We start from the raw sequence: 9,344 nt of genomic DNA, 5'->3' as shown, positions 1-9,344 counted from the left end.
CTACTTTATACTATGACAGCATAAAACATGCAACGTAGTCTAAACAATACGAACTGCCTTCATCTTTCTGTAGGTAGGCAAGGAAGAGACTTGAATAAAGTTAACTGTCAGATGTATGCTTTAAGAGGCTAACTAAAGGGCCAGGGCTGTGGCTTAGTGGTAGAGCGCTTGCCTAACATGTGTGAGGCACTGGGATCGATCCCTGGCACCACATAAAAATAAAACAAATAAAATAAAGGTATTGTGTCCATCTACAACCAAAAATTTATATATATAAAAGCAGCAGCTAGATAAAGCAAGAACAGATGGAAGGACAGAGAAATTAAACACAGTAAGTGGCTACTGTACTAGTACAGTCTCAACTGTTTTTCCTGTCTAAACAAACACTTGGACAAAAAATCTAGAAGTCACCCTTCATCTTTTTTTACATTCTCACCTGAAAATCAATTAATTATGTTAGGTAAATAAATCCAGAATATAACCACTTCCCACCACCTCTTCCTAACATCATTTTAGTCTAAACCATCTTAATCTTTTATGATATTACAAAATCTCTGAACTGGTTTCCAAGCTTTGCTCCCCCTTTAATTAAGCTATGCATTACTCTTAAACCCCCCTGCTTCCTAGATTGCTCAAAATAAAATCCAGAGTATTTAAACCTTGGCTTTTGAGGCCAGACATCTAACCCTCATTTCTACTCTGATATCTCCTACCATTCTACCTCTTGCTTGTTCTGCTCCAGTAAGACAAGACTTCCTTATTTAGGCTCTTTCTCAAATCTATACATGGCTTGCTTCCTTCCTTCCTTCAGGTCCTTGTGAAAATATCTCCTATAAGCCTTTCCCTGACCACCTTATAATAACCAAGCATCTCTCCTACTCTATCATTTTGAGTAACCCTGCTCTATATTCTTCATAGCTTTGTCAATAAATGTATCCTCTTTGTGTCTCTCCCAATTAGAAGGTTAGTTCTGTGAGAACAAGGGCTTGGTTTTGTTCACTACTTCAACTCCAGAGCCTTAAATACTTTTAAGTTTTATTGTGTGAAGCAGAATATAACTTTGGGCTGTAGCTCGGTGGTAGAGCATTTGCCTAGCATGTGTAAGGCAATGGGTTCAATCCTCAGCACCACATAAAAATAAATAAGATAAAAGTATTGTGCTCCTCTACAACTAAAAAAAATTAAAAAGATGAAGAATCTAGGATGTTAAATTTCTAGTGTAATCAATTACATAGACATAGATGGTGATGAAGACAGAAGATATTAGAAAAGAAACCACCATAGGAGAAGACAAGAGTTCTGAACAAGCTATATTTGAGATGCTTTCAAGGCATCCATAGCAGATGTTCAACAGGCAAATGGATTTAAGGGACCAGAGACTTAAGAAGTCTAAGTTAGAGCTGAGGTTCTTAGAGTGGTTTGAAGTGATGGCTGAAGCTGTGGTGTGTGGATAACATGAATGAGGAAAAGAGTAATAAGAAGTAGACTGATAACCTTAAACTGATCATGTTTCAAAGAGAAGCCAGCAAAAACAACCCAAATGACCTGCAAATGCACAGTCAAATGAGTACAGCTTTGTGGAAGGCAAGAGAGGAATTTTAAGCTTCCTAAAGACATATACACTGCAGACAAAAATAATTTATGAAGAGTGTATATTACAGGAAAATGCTAATATTATATTTAGAAGCTAGCATAAAAGGTATATTTCATATGATCTAATTATTTTAAAAATCCGTATGAAAAGACAGGAAAGAAGCACACCAAGCTGTTAACAAAGACTGCAATTAAAGGATAGGAAAATACCTACAAAGTATTTATAGTTTATTAGTACCATGTAGTAAACATATATATAATATTTATAGCATATAAATTTACATACATTTATGGTGTATATGTAGTATTTATATACTTAGCATGCATATATAGTATTTATATATATAAATACTGCACACATTACCTTTTTTTTTGGGGGGGGGGGGTACCAGGACTTGAACTCAGGGGCACTCAACCACTGGGCCGCATGCCCAGCCATATTTTATTTAGAGACAGAATTTCACTGAGTTGCTAAGCACCTCGCCTTGCTGAGGCTGGCTTTGAACTTGCAATCCTCCTGCCTCCGTTTACTAAGCCGCTGGGATTACAGGCGTGTGTCACCTGCCCAGCCACTATTTCCATATGTACACATACATAGATATGTATGTAGTTAGCATCTTTGTTTTGATTTTTAATGTTTTATATCAATAAGTATTATTTTTGTAATTAAAGAAAAAATATTTTTAAGTCTCAGAAATCAACAATGTTCATAAATAATATTTTAAAGTTCATCTAGTTCTAGTTATTTTAGGTTTTCATCTACAGATGAAGTTAGTCGTCTAAAAAATAATATTCTTAAATCATGTGATTCTTTAAGAAAATGACACTACTGTGTTTTGTTCAATTATGCTCTTGTTAAGAAAACCCTGACATGGCTTAGGTTGTGACTCAGCGGTAGAGCGCTTGCCTAGCATGTGCAAGGCCCTGGGTTCGATCCTCAGCACCACATAAAAATAAATAAATAAAGGTATTGTGTCCAACTACAACTAAAAAAATAAATATTAAAAAAAGAAAACCCTAACAAATAGCCTTATCCAAGCTATTACTATATTAACAGTCCAATATTGTTAAGGATATTACCCACTATATCACTTGATAGCTCTGACATGGAACTCTACATAAGAACTTCCTTAGAGGTAATTATTCAGAAAATTCCTCATTTCACCTAAATATTCAACATGTTTTCTTTGAAATCTGTGTATTTTCTTACTTAAAAGACACAAAGATATGTCATCTCCCTTCTCCCTTTGATTTTTAGGAAGCTTACAGCTAAAATCCTAGCTCCACTAAGTAGGCTCCTGTGGTCCAGCTGTATCCTGTCTTCTGCTCCCCTATTCCTCCATAATCTCCAAGCACCCCTCTCTGGTTGCTATTTTCCCTGGTTTGCAAACTTATTCATATTTTTACCATTTTGTTAGTACTCTTTTTGCTGTAAGCTGCTACAGAGTACTTATGGAATAAGTTGGATAAAAACAAACCACTTATATCCACATTAATTTTAAGCATCACAAGAAAATACGCCTATCAACTTAGGGCCCAACCCTAGTTTAAGCTAGGGTTGTGCTTTTCAAATTTATGTTTTTATAAGTAGGTAAAGCTAGGGGCTCCAAGAAACCACAGGAAAAACATGATACATGCATTTTACTCCATAGTAATTTCAGTTTAAAAAAAAAAATTTTGTAGTTGTAGATGGACAGCATACATTTACTTTATTATTTTTTTTTTTTTTAATGCAGTGCTGAGGATCGAACCCAGGGCCTCACACATGCTAGGCAAGTGCTCTGCCACTGAGCTACAGCCCTAGCACCTGGTTATTCTGTTTTTTATTTTTTTAATACACAGTAAAATTAAAAGTACTTGGGAATTTTCTTTTTCTTAAAATAAACAGGCTTTCAAATAATTTCATTATTGCCCAGGGCTGCTTTAAAGCGCACTTTCAGATTTGCCAACACTCCCTGCCAGCCCAACAGAATTTCTACTCCCACAATGTGTTCAGTCTGCCCTTGGATTAGGAGTATTTCTAATCTAAAATGCAGAAAATTAGATACTATTAAACAAACATTCACAGCTACATTTAAAATTATTAGCAAGGGCTGGGGTTGTAGCTCAGTGGTAGAGCACTTGCCGGGCATGTGTGAGGTTCGATCCTCAGCACCACATAAAAAATAAATGAATAAAAATAAAGGTATTGTGTCCATCTACAACTGAAAAATAATTTAAGACCATTAAAATTATTACCAAGAATTACCAATAGGATTATCAATAAACAATAAAAATATATCAGGAGCCTTGCCAAGCCAAGCATAGGTCTAACTAGACAACAGAGAGACTTGGTATAAGAGGTCATATAGCCTGGCTTTTGTTTTTGTTTTAATGTCTGAGTTTCTTGTACATCACAGATCTTTTTTGGGGGATGAGGGGGTGAGGCGTGAGGGTAGGGAGTGCCAAGGATTGAATCCAGAGTCACTCTACCACTGAGCTACCCCATCCCTTTTATGAGACAAGGTCTCACCGAGAGACTGGCCCAAAACTTGTGATCCTCCAGCCTCAGTCTCCCAAGTCACTAGGATGACAGGGATGTGCCACCCTATCTGATCCTTCGCTGGTCTTAGTAGCAAGTATGTGGCATTAAAATTCCTCCTGAACTTCTACGGTACTAAAAATTGCGTAAAAGACACAGCTATTTGGGATTTTTCCTCTGCATTTCATATTGTTTGATAAAACAGAATTCTTATAAAGGTATTTGCTAAAATCCTTAATTATCTATAATATCATTTGTACTTTTCATATATAAACTATGCCTAACCTCTACCCACATATATGTGCCAAACTTTTAGAGCTGTTAACTCTTTATGGACAGCACCACTTTCTACTAAGAAAAAATATTTTTTATACAGTTGTGCCCCTTTATCCATTTGGGATATGTTGTTAACACCCCAATGGATATCTGAAGCCACAGATAATAACAAACCCTATATATAATACATTTTTCTCCTATTTATACATACATTTCTATGATAAAGCTTAATTTATATTCTAGGAACAGTAATAGATTAACAACAGTAAAATAATGTGTTATAAATACCTTAATAGAATACATAATAAATAAGTAAAATAATAAAATTATGTTAATATGCCATCTATTAAAATATCTTATTGTACTTTCACCTGTTCACTTAAAGGAAACACTTTCCAGCTTCTATTTAGCATATGTGAATTGCCAGCATTACTACTGTTGTGCTTTGAGCCATTATTAAGGAAAATAAAATATTACTTGAATACAAGCACTATGATAATTAATGGGATAACCCAGAAGTCTATTAAGTACTTAAAAGGTGGTAGCACATACGGCATGAATACAGTGAACAAAGAGATGATTCATGTCCCAGGCAGGACGGAGTGGGACAGTGCATGATCTCATCATACTACTCAGAACAGTGTGCAATTTTAAAATTTATGAATGTTTTATTTCTGGAATTTTCCATTTAATATTTTTGGACCATGGTTAGCCACAGATAACACAGGTAAACTGGAGAAAGTAAAACTCATGGATAAAAGGGTCTTACACATTACCCTTCTGCTTATTATCACCATTACAAGAAACCTGTTTTCTTATATTGGGAATTGTGAACACAAACATACCCCTAATCTCTTAAAAAAAAGAATCTGCTAATAAAATTTTAAAGTATACATGTGGAATAAGTACCAACTAACAGTAAAAGTATAAAAATGATGATTTCAAAATTTTACCCTTGCTAGTGTGATGGCCCAGGCCTGTAATCCCAGAGGCTCAGGAGGCTGAGGCAGGAGGATCCAGAGTTCAAAGAGAGCATCAGCAAAAGTGAGGCGCTAAACAAGTCAGTAAGACCCTGTCTCTAAATAAAATACAAAATAGGGCTGGGGATGTGGCTCAGTGGTCGAGTGCCCCTGAGTTCAATTCCCAATACCCACCACCCCCCCAAAAAAATGTTACCCTTAAATGATACAATCAACAAAATCATTAAATTCTATATAAACCCTGACCTAAACTTACTGAATCATTAATTCAACATGTATTTGAGCCCTCCTCCTATGTGGCAAGTATCCTGTTACACATTTAAAGCCTCAATTTGATTAAGTAAATACAGAAATTACTGTGAGCCAAAGTTTACAATCAAAATGAAATACATGCCCTGCCCGGCACCTACCAGTTTAGTGAACCATTCATTCAAGAAACAAAATGTATCTGCTCTCTAGAAGCCCATAATGCACCCAAGTTTCTATTAAAAAAAAAAAAAAAAAAAAAACTTTCCTAAAGAAGGTATAATGACAGATTAACAGCCTTTAGATCTGGATAAAGATGTAACTGATTCTAAGGACATAAATCAATTCCATCTTTTGGTTCTAACACATGACAAACTATTATACTACCAACTAAAACTGATTATAAGTGGATTTTTAAGAAACTGAAATGTGAAAGATCTCTGACAGCAAATTCATTAGCGGTTACTTTAAGCAGGAAGAATGGATAATTCTTGTCCCATACAACAGTATCATAGATACAACAGCTGGCAAAAATATTAAGCAAAGATTAATAACAGCACTATTCCCTAGAGAGTAATTTATTCCAATAATAGAAATAAGTAAACAAATGCCCCTTGGAAAGCTTCTTTTAGTTTTTTAAAAGGAAAATAGATGAATCAATGTTTTGTGGGTTTCAGAAACATCTTGTAAATTTAAACTTTTTGTTCATAATGAAAACAGTATACAAATTTGTCTATGAGTACCACTCCTCTAACATGCCAAGGAAGTTAAATCACACTAACCTTTTGTGTAATGTTCAAACACAAAAATACAGTGCACAACAGTTTACCTTAGAAGTCACTTTCAAATGTTATTAAACAATAAGTGCTGATTTTCCTATATATGAAAAAGAGACTGTAAACAAATTAGCTAAGTTCTTCTACATGTATGTATATAGAGAGGAACTCTGCCATATCCTCACTCCCATGTTTTAGTTTCTCTGCCAAATAAATGCAAGGAGACTCATACACATATACCAAGTCATGTACATTAAACAGTTTAGTAGTTTTTAAACTTATTTAGTTAACCAACTATTCTGAACATTATGCTTACAGAGGTGGTCCCTACCCCTTAATCAACAATAAATAAGACCACAAGAAATGCATTCAGTCTAGCAAAAAAGAAAAAGTAATGTCAATAAAACTTTACAAGTGTACACACAGTAACATGTAACAACTGACAGTGTCAAAACAGCACTGTCCATTAAGTTTTGTCCTTAAATGAATCATTAAATAGAACTGCAATACTCTTGTCAAACAAGACAACCAACACATCATCATCTACTCCAATTTACATTCATCAATTCAACAGATATTTGCATCCCTAACTGAGTCGAACACTTAGTCGCTGAACAAGAATACAAAGGCTCTACTCTTAAGGTGTTTATATATAAACCAGGCAGATTCCTCAGGAAGTAGGAAAAGAGCAAATACTGAATACATGAAACAAAGAAAGTAGATTTTCCTGAGTTAAAACACACACACAGACACACACACACACACACACACACACACACACCTGCATATGTATTTGCCTAAAGTATTAAACTTTTCTAATGATGCTGTCTATGGAAACATTTTCCCTCGGTTTCTGGTATTTTTGTTATAACAATGACCTAAGCAACGAAAACTGGAAAAAGCAAAACAGGATGCATACGGATTTATTAAAGTTACTTCTCCCTTTCTTTTTAAAAAGCAGGCATGGGAACACACCCACGTACATGTTGGTCTGATTATCAGTATTCCTGGGCAGTCTTTAAGAGCGCCCATACCAGTGCAAGTTTTAAAGGTTAAACAAGAATATATATAAATAATCACAGTACCTAAAGTATTTTCATTTGGAATTGGCACAGCGTTCACAAGGACTCAATAAATTAAAAAAGAACCAACCTCTTCTCTAGGTGTTTCTAACACTTCCCGGCAGTCCCTTCTCCCATTGATCCCTCTAGGCACTTAGCAATTTTTTTTTTCTTTAGCAGAGAGAGTGACGTGGCAGGAGGCAGAAAATGACCCTGGAGGCGCCCTGGCTAGGGCTAAGCTCAGCACCTCCTTCCTTGCCTTCACTCTGTACACCCAGAACACCCCCGCTCCAGTAGGGTTCCAGAATTTCTGTGTAAAACGGGTTTAGGAGTGAAGCTGTGACTGGAAGTGTGAGCCTGGGGGCTAATCTTAAAGCTGGGCGTGCATGGCAGGGACAGTTGACTGGGGTCAACAGGGACAGCACTGATGGGTGCCCCAGAGCACCCCAAGTCCTCCTCGGCGCCGCCAGCGCCCCTCTCCATTCCCACACTTGGAGGTACAGGTTAGGCGAGGCTAGGCGGGGGAGTGGAGCCTCCCACCTGGGAAGAGCACTGGGAAGGTCCAAGTACAAGAAGCCAAGCCCTATGAACTTGAACCCAAGAGGGTCGTTTATCAACAGGTCGGGAGGAAGCCGGGCGAGGGCGCACAGCACAAGACCCTCAGCCGCGTCCCTCTCCAGGCTGCGGTCGCCCCCGCCCCCACCCTGACACCCAGGACGTTACGAAGTCGGGGGAGTCCCCAACCTCCAACCGCGGCCCGGGAGTCAGAAATACAAAAGCCGAGGAACCCCGCCAAGGAACCTCCACCAGCCCCCAACTTCGTCCCGCCCCTCCCCCTTCCCCCTCAGTCACCCCGAAAGGCCCGGCTCGGGGAGGCCCGGCCCGGAGGCAGGAGGAGGTGTAGGGGAGCTAACGGAAGAAGGGAGAGCGAGGAGGGCAGGAAGCCGGGCGGCGCCCCCCGCCCCACAGCCGACTTACCGCCGGGGTCGGGGCCGGCGCCTGGGGCTGGGGCCGGGCGGAGGGAGCGGGAGGCAGCGGGGAGGGCTGAGGTGGCCTGGGCGGTAGCGGCGCCGGACACAGCCCTGGGCAGCTGCGGGCTCCGGAGGCTCCCCTCAAGCTGCGGAGCCTGAAGCCTCGGTCGGCGGCGGCGGCCTCTGGCTGCGGACGTGGCGCCCGACGCGACCCGCCCCCTCCGCAGCCTCCTCAGCTCCCGCCTCCTCCCGCGGCTCCGGCTCCGACGCGCACGCGCGCACGCGCACCAGCGGCCCCTCCCGCGCCCACCCGTTTCTCGAACTGCCGCCCTTCCAGCAGCCCCCAGCCAGTCACTTCTCGACGTGCGCAGGCGCGGTGCCACGGTGCTGCTCCCGCCCTTCGCCCCCGGGTGCCTCCGCGGGAACCCCCGCAGGACTGCGCGCGCCTCATCCTGGGGTCTCCCCGCCCCCTTTCCCCCACCGTCCAATCAGGTCGGACGAGGGGCGCGAAACCCGGAGACGCGCGGACCACGGCCTTCCGGCCCGACCTCCATCCTGGGTGGCCCCCAGAAGTCTCCGTTGCGCCGTCGAATAACGGTCCTCGGAATTTAGAACCTTCGCCACAGGGAAGGCAAGACGGTCGCCGCTTTCTCCGGTTCTTCTTCGCCCGGGGGCCTCAGCCTTTTTTCTTAAGCTGCTGCCCTCGAGGAGTGACTAGCTGGGCCTACTCAGCCGTCCACGTCGGGGCTCGCCTTTGTGACCAAGCGAAGGGGTGAGGAGAGACCTGGCTTGTTTGTGTTTCGAGGTTTCTTTTTCTCTTTCCTGCCCTCGAAGTGCCTGGGAGTACCGACCTGCCCGGTTCGTCCTCGCCGCCCAGCGCTCACTTAGTGCAAGGCCAGGCCTTGCCAGACGCTGGGAGA

The 9,344-nt window shown here is 41.0% G+C and overlaps 1 protein-coding gene across 3 annotated transcripts in view; it reads right to left on the bottom strand.

The window, feature by feature from the left end:
• Positions 1-9,344, bottom strand: part of Tmem263 (transmembrane protein 263) — a 17,919-nt gene extending 8,575 nt beyond the window's left edge. Inside the window, exon 1 of one of the 3 annotated variants that reach the window (XM_046429179.2) lies at positions 9,276-9,344. The gene's annotated coding sequence lies outside the window, so the exon portion shown is untranslated. Of the gene's footprint in view, positions 1-5,343; positions 6,018-8,431; positions 8,659-9,275 lie in introns of those variants that run through there. The other 2 variants (XM_046429181.2, XM_046429180.2) reach the window with 2 other exon arrangements.

The sequence above is a fragment of the Marmota monax genome, unplaced genomic scaffold (assembly GCF_021218885.2).
Source record: "Marmota monax isolate L192 unplaced genomic scaffold, Marmota_monax_Labrador192_F-V1.1 WCK01_AAM20220418_F8-fsc00051, whole genome shotgun sequence".
Classification (NCBI taxonomy): Eukaryota; Metazoa; Chordata; class Mammalia; order Rodentia; family Sciuridae; genus Marmota; species Marmota monax.
This window is presented reverse-complemented; position numbering and strand designations above follow the sequence as displayed.